Source organism: Lonchura striata, chromosome 2 (assembly GCF_050655825.1).
Source record: "Lonchura striata isolate lonStrDom1 chromosome 2, ASM5065582v1, whole genome shotgun sequence".
NCBI classification, from domain to species: Eukaryota; Metazoa; Chordata; class Aves; order Passeriformes; family Estrildidae; genus Lonchura; species Lonchura striata.
In genome coordinates this window covers 85,954,684-85,970,807 of record NC_140704.1, presented here as the reverse complement: position 1 = coordinate 85,970,807, position 16,124 = coordinate 85,954,684, and the positions used below count along the sequence as shown (strand labels likewise).

At 35.7% G+C, this 16,124-nt stretch overlaps 1 protein-coding gene across 9 annotated transcripts in view; it reads right to left on the bottom strand.

Moving 5' to 3' along the window:
- The window catches only part of SEMA5A (semaphorin 5A), a 312,223-nt gene that overhangs the window by 239,046 nt on the left and 57,053 nt on the right, over positions 1-16,124 (bottom strand). For 2 of the 9 annotated variants that reach the window (XM_085573622.1, XM_085573627.1), the window contains exon 3: positions 13,858-13,983. The exons of the other annotated variants lie outside the window; for them this stretch is intronic. The gene's annotated coding sequence lies outside the window, so the exon portion shown is untranslated. The remainder of the gene's footprint in view (positions 1-13,857; positions 13,984-16,124) is intronic. 9 annotated transcript variants of the gene reach the window in all.

Genomic DNA, 16,124 nt, shown 5'->3' with positions numbered 1-16,124 from the left:
AAAAGCAGAAGAAACATCAAAGACACACCCAAACTTCATATGGAAATCCTGATTATAAGACTGGTACTCCCTCCAGAAATACAAACAATACTGCCGGAAAAGCTACCATATTCCAAAGTTCTCATAATCTTTCAAAGGTAAGATAACTTGATATAATGCAACAAAGCAAAGAGAAACTGCACCACAGATAAATTTGTGAGATAATCATACTTTGTCAAAGATAAGTTTCAAACTCTACCACAGACTAAATACATATAGCTGGTGCCCATGCTGCAATTGTCGGGACCTTTACCCAAAACTTATTTTCTCACTTTCTACCCCAAGGTCTGAATTTCTCCAAAGCAAATTAATTTGGCTCTCACATGACTTCACGCTGGAGGCAGTATAGATACACAGAGATCACAAATGAAAATTAGACCACACAGAAGGGTATACTACATTTTCCTCATATAAACACAATGTTAAAATGGGATTTAAACAGTATAACATTAAAGTAATAGAATTTTTTAAAATACATAACATTTTAAAAAAATTGTATGACCTTCCCATCATCACAGATGAGACAAAACTGAACAAAAATGCATAAGCATGTGGGAGACATTCTGCCATCATGACACTACACAATCAGTGCTGGCCCAGAAGTGCACATAATTTTGCAAATCAGGAGGTCCCTCTGGTTCTCTCACTCAGAAATTCATAGCAATAGTAAAGGCTCCAGTTAAGCAAAATTCTAACTTAAACTTCTTCCTTTTATGCCACAGGAGAAAGGACTTAATGCAAAGGGAACATTTCTTTTGAAATATGCAACCTTGACTTACTGAAAATGTGAGCATCCTAGCAGGGCACTCAGCAGATACACTGGTAAAAGCCTCTTTGCTTTGCTCTGTCTTAATCAACTTAAAATTATGCAACTATTTGAACTGGTCTGAGGACTAAATTTTACTGTACTACTTTGCGTCACCAAAATCTATTAAAAAAAAAAAAAAGCAATACCCCCATCTTCAGTTCTGTTAATTTTTCATACCCCTCTCCTTTCTTAGTAATGGAACAATAAAAACTAAAAGCAGTTTATTATTACCCTCCACTGCCAGTCAAAATAAAGCTAAAATATGCCTTTTTCTTTTGTTTGTGTCCACACATTTCTATGCAGAGTTTTCTTCAGATATTTCCTCTATTAAGATTCAAGTCATATTCTTAGTGTTACATCTGGAGAACTTGGTCTTTTAGAGACCAAATACACCACCCCAGCTGTCCAAAATTAGGCTCCAAATTCAGGAAAACATTATTCTTTACAAAGTTTTTACCTACATTACAGTCCCTCCTCATTACCTGAAAAAGTCCTCTTAAGGTCACAGTTCAGATGCAGCTTTTAATGAAAATTTTCTCTACCCAGAAATAGATCTTTCACACTGCTTTGTGTGCTACTACTAGAAAATACTAGGAAAAATGGGAAAGGTTTTTCTATTTCCTTGTTGGAACATGCTTTTGCCCAGAACATCTATGGGCCTTGCACTTCATGGCTAAAGTCTCCAAGTTTGTAATGTAAATCACACAAAGTGGTTTGGGATGCAGTGCAAGGCAGATCTCCAGACAAAGACCAAACATCAGGGGAAAAGAAAAGATAAGCACTCTGTTTTTACTTTATTTGACACCTCTTGATACAGCAGGTTACAGCTGTTGGAATGCAGCTTACAGGCACAAAACACAAAGCAGTACCTACCCTCCTGTAGCTCAGTGATTCCTTGTCCTCCGATGCACTGAAGGGCAGCACAGAAAAATACTAAGAATGAAAGACTCCAATAAGCATTTATTGGTAAACCAGTTTTAGGTTACAGGCTGCCTTCCTTTTATACAAAGTATAAGGATTATCAAATTTTATAAGGTAGTCAAGAAAACACCTCGTTTTCATACAGGCAGCATTAGTGGGAAAGAACTGCATAGTCTGTAATAGCAGAGGCAAGAATTAAGGCAGAGAAGACGGGGAAATCATGATTCAGTAACTGAAGAAAATCAGAACTAATACTGAAATGGACGGGATAAGACAAGTCATCAAGTGTGTGTGTGTGTGTTGTGGGGGGGGGTAATAAATTCAGCACCAAGAATCTTATTCTTGTTTAGACATTCTTATATGCTTAAAACCGCCACAGGAGGCAGTGCTATTTGCTATTTCCTGCCAATGCCCCAGCGCCCCATTTCTGCATGTCTTGAAACATCTCTAAGTCAGAAAGGTCACTACAGAAAGTAGTTCTGGATGGGTAGCCTATGTGCAGTACCCTATGTGCAGTATGGTCCCCTTTTTTTTATTTTTTTTTTTTAGATTCAGTAAAATTTACTTCAATTTTTTTAACAGAAGATTTATCACCTGGATTTAAGATTTCAGTTGGGTTTTTTTCAGGTTCCCAATTTGGTTTGTGGTTTGCAAGTTAAAATCAGTTTTCTAAATAAAAGTTAAAATTAATAAGGGGAAGCTCAAGAAGAAAATTACAGTTATCATAATATCTTCCCAATATCCTATTCAATGACACCTTTAGAATGTCAAAGTGTTTTGACAGCAATATGGCAAAATTAGCAAAGCTCGTTTTCAGAGCATCTTACCAGTACAATGGGATGCAATGTCAATAAAAGCTGCTCAAGAGCACCTAAGTTGTGACTTCTCAAAGTGCAGAGTAGAAATCTTGTAGGGAAACCTGTCTAAAACCCTGTTAGTTGCCCACCTAGCCTGCTAAATGTGTGTGCTATATATTGCATAGGAACACAATTTCTTCAGGTATTTTCTCCCATTCTGCATTAGTTTTCCGTGAAGCATGTTTTGCTCTTTTACTTGCCTCTGTGTAAAAGAGTCAAAGGAAGAAAAAAATGGAAAAAGTCAGAAAAATAACATAAGTTTAACACCCTAATTTTAGGATGTACTCTAAAAAAATTGCCTCAGAAGTATCACCTTCATTTGCAAGAGCATAACCAAGGGGAGCAGCTTTTACTTTCTTTCAATTTGTTTTGCAGACATATTACTTGTGATGTTTGATCTACCTCCCTAGGGAAAAAAGATTCCATAAGGATGCCAGAGATGCCCCCCTAATGGCAAATGAACATGGAGAGTTGGAGAGCAGCAACCGTGCCAGAAATTTCATTCAGATTACTATAAGCGTTCCCACTGGTCTCCACAAAACACCAAATAAGCAGGACTGGAAGTGATTCAATTCCAATTTTGGCCTTTGAATATCAACAAATATTTCCAAAGGACCAATGAGGAGAAGTCCATCTCATAAGAAATATTGACAGTGCAGGATGAAGTTCACTCTTAAAATACTTAAGAGAGCTAGCGAGGAAACTAAATTTTTAATGGATCCAACATTTAATAATTTCATCCTACAGCAGATGAGCATTCATCAGCTCGGCCTTTCTTCCTGGACAGTCCTATTTTTAAATCAACTGTATCACAAAATAGTTCTATTTATATATTACAAAATGCAATAAGGTCCTCTGAAACAAATTAGACTTGAGACATGAAGAAGGGAGAAATATCACATAGCACCTCTGGATGGATTTGACAGCTTGCTCAGATCAGACAAGTTATGTCATTTTAATTGCTTCTCTACCCCTCAAAACGGGTTCCAGACTTATACAAGACAGACTTACATGAAGATATGGTTAAACTCTTGTTTGTAAGCCAATAGTTACAACTGATCCTCAAGAAAACTGACCAAGATGCAAAATTCTGTATATTTACTGAGTACTGGATGTTCTTCCACTTCCACAGAACTAATAGTTCTGCTCAAAGACACACTTCATCATTGATTACTGTAGGCATTGGTCTACTACAACTTCAGACATATGGTAAAAGTAGCAAATGGCCCACACTTCAAGGGTTTTCAGAGTTTTATTGACCTCTTTTCATTATCAATATTTACAATGTAATTCTTCATTACTTAGCTTGGATTCTCCCATTAGCTCATAATTTCAAAGAGCAACAAAGTAGTCTCATGGAGTTCTCAAACACTTTTCTGAATAGCAAGGTTGGTCAAATTAGACTTCAAACAGCACTGCAACTCTTCTGAAATTCTTTTTAAATACATCATCTGCCATATTTTGAAAGAGTTTTTACCAGCACACACTCAAATCAAAACATAATTTAAAATGCTAATACCTCATTCTGCAGATGACAAGTTTTGAGTTCCCTCATGGTTTTTCATTAAAAGAAGACCCATAACTTATTCCTACAAAACAGCTCTAAGAACTTCTATGTCATGGGTTATTAAATTGAACCAAAATGAGAAATATGTTTAAAATACAACATAAACAAGATACTTGATGAAAATCATCCCTTAATCCAATCCAGCATTTATTTTAATTAAACCATTTATTTTTACAAAACTCTTACTAAAGTCCTAAAAAAACCTGGTCACATCCAGCCACAAAAAGAGAAAATATTTACAATTATTTCTATGCATTCCAGATTCCCTTTTTGTTGCACTGTATTTCCCTTTCCTAGAACATCAATTTTAATACTAAGGAGTCGGTAAGGAAAAGAAAGCACAAGTAAAACCATCCTAAACACACCAATCCTAAACACAAGAGACAACAATTTAATTGTACTTTATTGTGAGTGCTTGAACAGGTAATCCACACCTAAACAGAAGAAGAAATATGTAGGTACTATTTCTAACTTCACTTCCCATTACCCTTGAAATTGAAGTATTCTTAGGACACACATATAAGTACACATGTAAAATACAGAACAATAACAGAATCACTTATCGTGGTCATCCAAACCATTACAAATCTTTAAATATTTTATTATAAAGCAATGGGGGAAAATCAGCTGCTAGAAAACTGCCTTAACTTTCATGCCTAGTCGTGAGCATCACATATAGTTTAGTTGAGAACTCACAACAAGAAACATTTTTCATTTAAAAATAAAATGCTGCAGCATACATATAAAAGAAAGGCAACAGCAGAGAAGTCCCAGGGTGGTATTTTAGAGAACTGCAGTTTTCTAATATCCAGGCATACACACACTGCAGTGTCTTTCCAGCTTCTAAAATAGAAGGTATCTCCAGAGACACTACTTCATCTTTGTCTAGGATGCTACCAGGATACTGAAGTTCAGAATCTGAGATGCATTTAGTGTCGAGGAACAAAGTCACTTTACAAGACAATTGTTTCCTGCTCCTGTACTGGGCAAATTAAAGTCCCTTCCTTGTGAAGAACTGAACACTACAGACTCTATAATTAAAACTACTGTCAATAAAGAGCACACATATTCAGAGAAAAGTGGAAAAATATCAAAGTCACAGCCATGATTCAAAACAATCTGGAAACTGAAGATAAGAATGAGGGACAACAGAAACAACAATAACGAACAAAATGAGACCATATTCAAGGGGTTAACCAGAAGAGAGAACAGTTTCTTTTAATTGCAAGAAGAAAATATTGCAAAAAAGAGGCCACAGAACCACAATCTCTGTGCCAAACACTATAAAAAACCAAACCAAACCAAAAAAAAAAAAAAACCTCTTCCAAAAAAAAAAAAAATTAAGCTTGTAGGAATGATAAACAATTAGTCACATCACCATCAAGATGTTTAAAATACTTCACTTGCAAAGTAGCAGTCACAAATCACAACTCACTGAGATCTGATTACAAAAACACTGTTGCCACCAAACCTGTGAAAAAACAATGGCCCAAGGACAAGGTCCACTGTGTGCTCTACGTATGATCTGTTATATTCCCAGGTAGTAGTCCTCAGACTGCAAATGCAGTGCGAAAACACCATCCTGAATGCAAGGAAAAACACCAGCAATGACTCCTTTGCACTCTCTTTTGCAGGGCCCTGGTCACTAGTTGCAACTCCCTCAGCTTCTAGATACATGATGATGGGACGGAATCTTCACCTCTGATGTGCCTGAAATGCTTTACTTACACTCAGAGCCTATTTAGAATAGACCTTGTTGGACTTTATGAACCTTTGTTTAAATCAGTTGCAGCTCTTGGTACACTATATAGAGGGTGTAGAAGAAGTTGTTCTTTCCCGAACATGAACACAAGCTTTTCAAGATAGATTTTGAAAAAAGTTAAACTCTACAGCAAAATGGCTGCAGAGAGCAACTACTTAATGGTTTAAAACTTTTTCTAAGCACTGGTTGCAGTCATCAATAGTCCAGCACTTCACCAGATGAAGCAGGATCACCAGAAGGGTACTTGAAGCAAAACAGAACTTCACAAATTCCTTACTGTTAAAAAAGTAAAACTGAAAAAAAGGGAGGAGAAATAAAACATTTAGCAAGAATTACTGGAGCTTGTCTCCTCCTAGCTATATGAAGAACAATTTGTGACAGTTGGGTATCTAGAAATGCTCAGAGTGGTTGTCCAAACACTGCCAGTGTCCTCCTCCTCTCTGCCAGATTTCCCATGAACTGAGCAAGCCCTGAGGCTTCAAAAAGGTTAGAGGGAACAAGGGAACCTAAGGTCAAAAACAAGCTTAAACTGACCCAGCTGTTATAACAAAAGCACACAGGCTTACAACTCAGTAATTCTTTTCTTAGAAAAAAACACTAGTTTAAAAAGCTTTATCATTTTCTTCATGCAGATTATATAAACAGAATTTCTGGCTTAGACAATTTTTTTGTTTGTTTCTTCATACAGAAGTATAAAAGGCTCTTAAAAGCAAAGTGAAAAAGGTGCATAAATGAATATTCCTAAATCACAAAAGCCTATAGCTGAATCCACACTGAAAACATTGAAAAGTTTACCTAAACGTGCTTTGTGAAACAATTACCATATTACCTTGTAGGAAAATTCCCTAAGAAATAAAACAATATCCCAGAGGACTGTAATTGCTGAAGGCATAATTGTCTAAATGTACTAGAATTCTTTAAACTTTCAAAATATTTGGTAATTTTGGGGGTTTTTCCAAGGGGTAAGGATGTTCCTCTTTCAGAATGCAGTTGAGAGTAACTTCTTACCTCAGCAGTCTCTTTTCTAAAGCACCCTCTCCCCCTCTCATGCCCACTACCTTTACACAGCAGGTGAGCAAAAAGTGCAACATGTGCTTTTCACAAATAGGGCAGTTGCCAAAGCCACTTGATATTTTCAATCAAATAAATGTGCTGGAGGCTTTTCCAGATTACAGTCATGACAGACATCAGGGTCAGCAACATTGCATGCAGGCAATTCTCTCATTCTGAAATATTCAAAGCACTGAAGGCCTTTTATCTAATGTACACACATTTTCTAAAGCCTGATCCTTGATATCCATGCCAAATATGTTTGAGAGGTGAAGTACAAAGTGAAATTATTGCAACATCTTTCACAACTGGGAAATGCAGCTGTGGCATGTTCTTACACATTCAGGTACATTACTGTAAACAAGCATTTTCCTAGCATGTCTTTTCCCCAAACCTACTGCCAGTTTTACCTCCAACCTGCCTTTTCAGCCAGCCACTGCTGTCAGTTTATCACCAGGCCTTCCTCCCGCTCCATCTCTCTTCAGAGAAGCTGCACATCAGCATCTGCAAACCCTCTTCTTCTGTCCCTTCCTACTCCAATTTGCTGATGCCTTAAAACAAACTTGCAAGAGCACAATTGTTTACAACTTAAGACAGATTTGTTTCACTGTTCCTGGGTACTCCCTTCAATTCACCAACCATTGTTTTGTTTTAAGGTGGAAACATTTTGCCTTTCTCTATGGTTAACAGAGCAGTTCTCACTACAGCTCTCATTATTAAACATCTTGCTTTTTTCCTCTGCTTGAGGGCACAAATGTGACAGAGACCAATTCTTATGAAAATTACCACAAAATAAAATATTAAATAATAAAATATCCTTCATAAAAATCTGCATGCAATATTTATAGTTAGCATGTCCATGCAGAAAATAAATAGTTTCCATGGATATATGTCAATGCATTTGAGTGTGAGGTAAGAAATCCAGTAAGTGTAAGTAACCCAACGTAAGCAATATATGTCAGAAGGGAAATCACAGGGAAACAGCAGACTGACTTCAGTTACCATCAGAAGTGTGGAACCCAGGAAATACTGGCAATCTATTTTATTTGTTTATGTTAAGAGATAGGATCTTTAAAGAGATACAGCAGTATAAGATGAAAAGGTTGACTTTTCATTAAAGTAGAACACCATCAATACATGGTTGGATTGCAGATGAAAAGATGAATCATTTAAATAAACCTTAAGTTGCACATGGCAAGAAAACACAACAATAAAATCATCAGAATAAAAAGTATCATGCTTTACACACTTGCCAGACCCTGCCTTCCTACAAGAAATTCTCTAGTAAATTAGTCCAAATCCTTAAAAGAGGAAAAACAACAAGTGAGAGATTCTTCATATAAAGAATATAATTATTTTTTCAATTTAAATCCAAAATCCTTTTAAGCAAGGAATGAGGCTTATTATTTCCTATTTATTCTACTGTTATACCACAATGATTAAAGAAAGTTTCAACAACAATGAAGATGAAGTGGTTTTATATTAAGTACTCATTAGAGAGAGACATCATCCCTATCTCAATGAAAAGCATTCTACAACATCACAAGGACATCAGAAAGAAAAGAACTCTGTATTCAGTTCTAAACATTACAGCCATTTTACTGATTTCAAGAAGCTCAGTAAAATATTCTATTTCATGTAGCTGAATTCTATTAGGAAAAAACATGGTCATCTTGTGAAACTGGAGTCACACCAATCAGTACAAAGGCCTGTGCAATTAGAAATGACCAGCAGTAATTCAGAAATAAGCAATACCTCAGAGAGGATGATCTATAAACACAGACATTTGATTTTTACAGTTCATAAACTTATAAATTATGCCTTCTGGGTGGGTCACAGAGGATCACTCTTAAGAGAAGTTGAAAAGAAGAGAGGCTGAGACCTGGCTGCTGTGGAAGGAATGGCACCAAGACTGGATGGATGGCAGCTACTCTAGACACTCAGGTGCCCAACTTTAACAATGCTGCAAGGCCAGGCATATCCAAAAGGATGCACCAGGAAAGCCACACAACACTTCTCTGCGTACTTTAGAGCAAAGAAACAAAACAATACTACAAGGCTTTGAGATTTATAAGACTGTCTCCAGGAAATATTTTTTCACATAAAAAATATGTTCTGACATCTCTGTACAACACTACCTTTTTTTTTGGCTAAAGCAGAAACAAAGGACTTGCATATTTCCTTCTTCTTTATCTTTCTCCTCAAGAACCAAGTAAGCAATGTAAAAGTCTAACCAGCTCACCACTTATCTTCACTAGCATTTATCTTATAATGCTGTTTCTATAGTATTTTTTCCGACATAAAACAATGTCTACTCACTTACTGCATATGTGTTATATATTACAAACACGTATATACAAAACCTAACATTGACAGCTACATAAAAAAACACCTAACCAAAACCATTAAAATAAAATAAACCATTTTAATTTATCAAAATAAATGCTCTTCTCTGCCATTAAGCAACTCAAAGAAATATAAATGTTACATATTTATTAGAAGTACATGTGGGGAAGACAGCTCACAATATTTCCAGTTCCAAAGTAATTTTTCTATTTAAAAAGACAGCAACTTCATGACTTACCATGTTTGTGCTTTTAAGATGAGATAGAGCTGCACAAGTTTTCTTTGTATCTTCTAAGACAGTGCAAACATCTACCATGAAAAGTCACAGATGGCTTGCTACTCTAAGTGTACAGCAGGTGAAAACAAATGCCGCATCAGGGCTGTTTCTCTGCACAGTAACAGTTTTCAGTGGGATGGCTGCTTTAAAGGTTACAAAGAAAGTATTACTCAGTTATTTTAACTTGCATTTTCTATGTATTGAACTCGCCCAGCTTCAATAAAAAAGTGTTCTGCTCATCACTTATGCATTTGAAGTGTTTTTCTCTATAAAGCTGGCATTCTGTCAGCTCAGAGATTGCCTGCTAAACTGCCCATCTTGGCTTGCATTACGAAAAATAGGAACAGGCATGCTTTTATGAGGCACACAGCCAAAAATGAGTAATACCTAACAATTTATATAATTACGGAAAACACAAATTTGCTGATATGCATGTAATATGAAAACTAAACCTACTTCTATTTCCACTTTTAAAAATCTGTCTCACCATAAGTAATTACATATCTACAGTATTTGATTTTATGAAATGAGATCAGCATCTAATAATTTCTAATACAAAGGGCATTCTATAGCTAACTCAGGGCATATACAATGTACTCTTAATTATCTATAAGCAGGTATTTTAAAAAATATGCGTAAAGCAACTGATGCTGAGGGTAAAAAGAAGTAAATGTTGTTTAGCATTCATTATCACCATGCAATTGAAAGAGTACCCACAGAAATTTTCTCCTCATTGAGTTCTTTTAAAACACAAGGCTTCACTATTTTTCACTATTCAGCACTAAACAGTGAATATTAAGTTAATGCTTATAAAATGCAAAGCATTGATTTTAGTGTTATCAACCATTAGTATATTCCTCATTAAATATATGTATCAGTATCAGCCTGTTAATATAACTACCTGCCAGTCAAAACAAACAGCAATTCCAGTTCTTCTAATAGTAATAAAAGATTTGAGAAATGTAAAGAGCTGTAAAATAATACAGCCATCTCCAGAACACACATTTAAGTCTGCAATACCACACCACTTCAACATAACACCAGATTCTAGAAAACTGTGCTCCTGTGGTGTGAGTAATGCCAGGGAAAGAACTAACCCTGCAAAGAGGCAACTTCCAAAGCCCACATACTGTTTGTGGGAAAGACAAGATCAGTTATTCCTCATATAGCAAATCACATCCCATCATTTCCATTTCCAGCAATATTGATATAGCAGCTCACTGATATTTATATCTTCACTTCCCAAATAATAACAACCAAAATGAATTTTATTTTTAGGGGTTAATGGTGGGGCGGGGCGGGGGGGGGGGGGGGAGGGGGAGGGAAACGCATATGTTCTGATTCTTTATTTTAACAAACCATGAAGAATTTGGCATTTATTATGAACACAGAAATTTCATCTAAGACAACACAAATTTAACTTCAGACCAAATCTTCTCAAGAGTGCTCTGGGAACTAATACTTGTTTACAATTTAAATTGATTAGTGATGCATGTACAATGACCTTACTGGGTTCTGCATTAATATTATCTAGACTTATTCTAGACTCTGACTATCTTGGTTATCTCATAGTTTTTTCCTGCATCCTGCTTCCTATTTTTTCTTTTTTAATTTTCTTTTTTTTTAATTATTTTTATTGAGACTAAAGCTCATAAAACCATTTCTTGTTTAATTTTTCTCCAGCTTCATATACTGAACAGATCACAGATACAAAGGTTTCACTTTTTTAGTAAGTTCTAATTCCTCAGTCATAAGATTGCTGTCATCTTGCATCTCCTGCATCTCCAGCATCTTGAACTTCTAAAACATCACTGCAGACTCCTGACAAAGGTGGCTCACCTTCTGTTCATGTCTCCTGACATCCCTGCAGTGCAACCATATTTCACACCAAGCCTACACATGCACACACACAATGGACAGGCTGACACCCTTCTGAGTACATATACAGTGTTTTCTGCCTCCTTTCAGTCTAGATGGGAGCAAGCTTTTATATAAACAAAATAAAATCCAGTCAGTTCAAGCTGTTCAAAAATTCACTGTAAACATAACATTTCCACTTCCAACTTTGCAAGCAAGGATAAAAATCAAAGGACAAGAGATTAGACTGGTTCCATTGTTTCTTATCTTCCAAACTTCTATATTAAACTCCATGTTTTTATGACAATCAGCTTTACAGCATTATTCCTCTTGAGTCAACTGGTTTACAGTCATGAAACCACTGCATAATTAGTCTAAAGTGCACAAGCCACAAGTCCCTGTAATTAGACTCCACTATCTTATCCCCTCTAAATCAGAGCAAATATCTCACTTTCATGCAGTTATTTTAGTAAAACATAAATATAAGTAGTATAACTAATGCATGTGATTGAGGAAGAAGCAAATATAACCCAAAAAATGCAAGTACAGACCATCAACCACATTCTTTTGAAGCTGAAAATCAAGAAGGAAGGATGGAAGAAGCGATTACCACAGAGTAGTAATGAACCATTTCCATTTGTCTCATGATTTCCAGCTGAAAAATTCAGGAAAGTGCCAAAGCATTCAGGATGTACTAACAACACCCCATATTAGGCATAAACACATTCAGCTGCATATTTGCTCCTGACTAAAGCTGGTGTCAGAGTATCCAAAATACATCTCTAACAATTGAATGGGTTGCTTTTTTGTAAAATAACAAGGTTAAAAGTCACCACTCCCAAATTCAATTTGTACTTAAAAAAAATTTATGTATCAGTCACTACGTGTCAATGCTTAAAACCCTGATGAGAATCTAAAAAAATAAGTGAATTGGCCAATTATTGAATATAGATGTTAATATTTTCACTTTTTGTAGGAAGCAGTTACTCATCAAAAAAAAGTATGCAAATATATCATCACAGGCTGAAAATAATTTTAAAAAGCAAAAAAAAAAATACCACTAAATGGACTTACTCAAAACAGCTTTCACCTACCTAAAATGAATTAGCGAAGTTACAAATACAGGTTTCACTTTTATATTTAGAATAGCCAGACCAGCAACTCACAGGAAGGCACAAAGTTTGATGCAGTCCATGCTGAGATGAAGTTCTTGGTAGGGTCACAGTTCAAGCAGGGACAGTAGAGCATATGCCAACACCTGAACTACTGCCAATATACTGAAATAGCAGTTCTGACTAAATACCTCACCCAGTTTTGACCAGAGTAGAACTCGGCAACCACACTGGTTTTGGAAGTCGAAGCAAACATCATCACAGTAGTATTTTAAAACCACTTAATCCAAGTTAGTATTTGAAGTTTCAAATCAGATTTTAGCACTTAACTGGCAGGTATCTCTCATCTCCAGGCTTCTCTTTTCACAGTGTTCTTAAACACAAAGGATTTAGAGGTGTTGATAGTTCAAAAAAAAAACAAAAACAAAAACAAACTATGCTGGCTTGGCATCAGAGTGAATTCAACCAATTTCTCCAAAGTCCAGAGCACTAGAAAATACACTCCAAACAGTTATACTTACAGATAGCTTGTGTCCAGCAGAATAGCAGCAAAAGTATTTACACATCACTGAACTAAGTTAATAGATTTGTTTTGCATTCAGTAGCCTTAGTCAGCAGTACTCGAATCAGAAGGGGGCACATACATGTACAGAAAAAACAAAGAAGTCCAAAACTAACAAGAAGAAATCAGAGGGGAAGATTAAAAGTGAGATATGGCTTGCTTTTGTTAAAATGCAAGAGAAAAACACAAGTTCATTTCCCTGACACTGTTATGTCTGTATATACCAGATATGGTTGCTCTCTTGTGGGGTCCCCAGCAGCACAAGCTATAAGGACAGCTGGGGAGAAAAGAACATTTTCCAGTAAGCAGAGAGGCCATTGATTTAGACAGCAACTACAGCCTGGCACAAATTTCCTTCATTATTTCCTACTAACTGAGAATGAAGTATTAAAAGCTTTCTGTGGCATATCCTTTGATATAGTCAGTAAAACAGTGAGTGGAAAAGTGCCTACACTCATGTGAACTCATTCAAACGAGGCACATGAGGCAGATTTTTGCATTACCTCCATTTCATATCCATGAAAACTGTCAGCCTTCAAGCACTGAAAAACTGCTCTTTAAAGTGTAGGTCAATAGCATTAATGTGATTTGTCAAATATTGAGAGGAGGGAGGTGAACAAGGAATAGAAAAGCCCTTTTCACCATTTTGTCAGAAAAAAATATAAATCCCATAGCAAAACATACACTAAGGTGTCCTACCTGGACTGTCTCACAGGAGCAGCTAGGAGGGCATGGCAAAGTGTCAGCTGATGTGGCTCTTTGGCAAGTCACTGGTCACAGGAAGGAAATCCTCTCTTTAAGTTCTGACTCTGACTTGTCAAAGGGCTACACAGAAATAGGGGAAAAGACAAGACCAGCTATTACTAGAATTTCGATATAACTATAAAAATTTCATTTTAAAGTACTTAACAAAATTCAGTGCAAAATAACTTACTTGGCTTTATGAACCTTCTCTTCCTGCACAAACATGTGGCAAATAACATTAGAATCTTCTGGTTGTATTATTATATGGGAAAAAAAATTATACTATGTGTTTAATGGTGGGCAAATAAACGCCATGAAGTAAAAATACAGATAATATAATAAAATACATACCCAAACTTTTGTCTGATAATTAACATGTTTATTAGAATTATTTCCCAAAATGTAAAGCCAAACGTTAGACAAATGGAGATTTAAATCCTTATCAGCTGCAGAGCCATATACCAAAATAACAGATCAGGATGTTTACAGGGCAAATATGGACAGGCAGCATGCCATTTTCCTTTGGTTGAATTCAAGGCTTTCAGATTCATAAATCTCAGTGGTATTGCTGCTATGACTAATCCATTGTGCCAATTAGTTCATTCTCATGATTTGTTTCAAGAAAGTTCCCACTATCTTCTTTAATAGAAGCAAGTTGCAACAAAGTGTCAGGCTTTTTTTGGTTTTTGAGGGGTTTTTTTGGTTGGTTGGTTGGTTGGTTTGGTCTTTTGATTTTTGTTTTATTGTTTTGGGGATTTTTCCTATTCTAGGTGCCAGCTCAGCCCAGATGCTGAATATTTTGTTGCTCTTCAGGACAGGTATGTCCCTTCAGAAAATAACCTTGATGTAAAAGCACAGCAATGTAAATATTTGTACACACTCCTCTCTCTCTAAAGGTTTGATTCACAATCCAACTCCTCATGAGGATAAAGTCTGTTCCATGGGGGGTTCAAAACAGTTTCTACACATGCACCACCAGGATGTGACTCGGAAAAAAAGAAGTTCACAGACGTGACCATATCACTTGCTTTTCTGTTTGAAGCTTTCTTCTTACCCTTTATGTCAGGATTAGAACATCTTTGAGCAGAACTGTGAAAAATGCAAATTCCTGATTACAACAACCTAGAAATTACTTTTTTGGGTAGATGTATAAAACCATTGCAATAATATCCATTGTAAGAGTTTAAAACACTTGTAGAATGCTGCATTCTAAGTGGCTCCATCCCAAATGCACAGGCAGATCAGCCAGCAAATAAACTGCTATGATTATATTGGTCTTCTAACTCAAAATCCAACCCTTTATTTTAAAGAAACATGAGTTTCATTCACTATTATAAGTTTCTTTATAAGATGAAAAGGCTCTAAGACCATAATATAAGAAGCTAAATATGCAAAAAAACACTTACTTTTGCACTATCAGAAAAAATAACTAAAAGCCAAGTAGCAACCAAAAGAATATATTTAGAAAAGAACTACTAGTATTTTTAAAAGAATACAGCATGCTCTACCTTTGTTTCTTTCTCTGTACATATACTTTTCTTTTTTTTCCAGAGGCAAAACTACCTCACAAAACCATAAATATTAAACTTAAAATGCAAAAGATGTATCAAGTCATTAAAACTCACCTCTGTGAACCCCTGCAATATTTTTCTAATGTGGAACATTTCTGATTAGATTGGCATATGCATGTAAACTTCATAAAAGTCTGTGCAAAAGCTAACTATCCTCATAAAAGCCAAGAAAACAACTCCCTTCATTGCACTGAATAAAATACTGTTTATTTTTCAACCTGACTACAGCTCTGTAACAAAACCAGACCTGATTCTTAATGTAAACAATAGACTTCTTATACCAGCTTATTACTGAAACAGAGTTTAAAACAGTAAGTAATTTAAAGTATTTATTTCTAAAAATCCTACTTAGTTGTTATTATTATAAATAAACTTAAGCCATTGGTTAAAAAAAAAAAAATTAGATATCAGTCCCAGTTTTTCCTCCACACACCAAACTACTCTTTCTTGAGTATAACAATTTGAGAGGGCAAGCACCCTCCTTTTTTTCCCCTGGGTCTTTCACATAGCTACAAGAAACAGAAAAAAAAGTAATAGTTTATAGAGACTGCATGAAAAAATGCAAATGCACAAATCTCCCATAAGAACTCTAATCTAATTCACTGTTTCTACTTTAATCTCTAAGTATTTATTCAGACTCCAATACCCTCT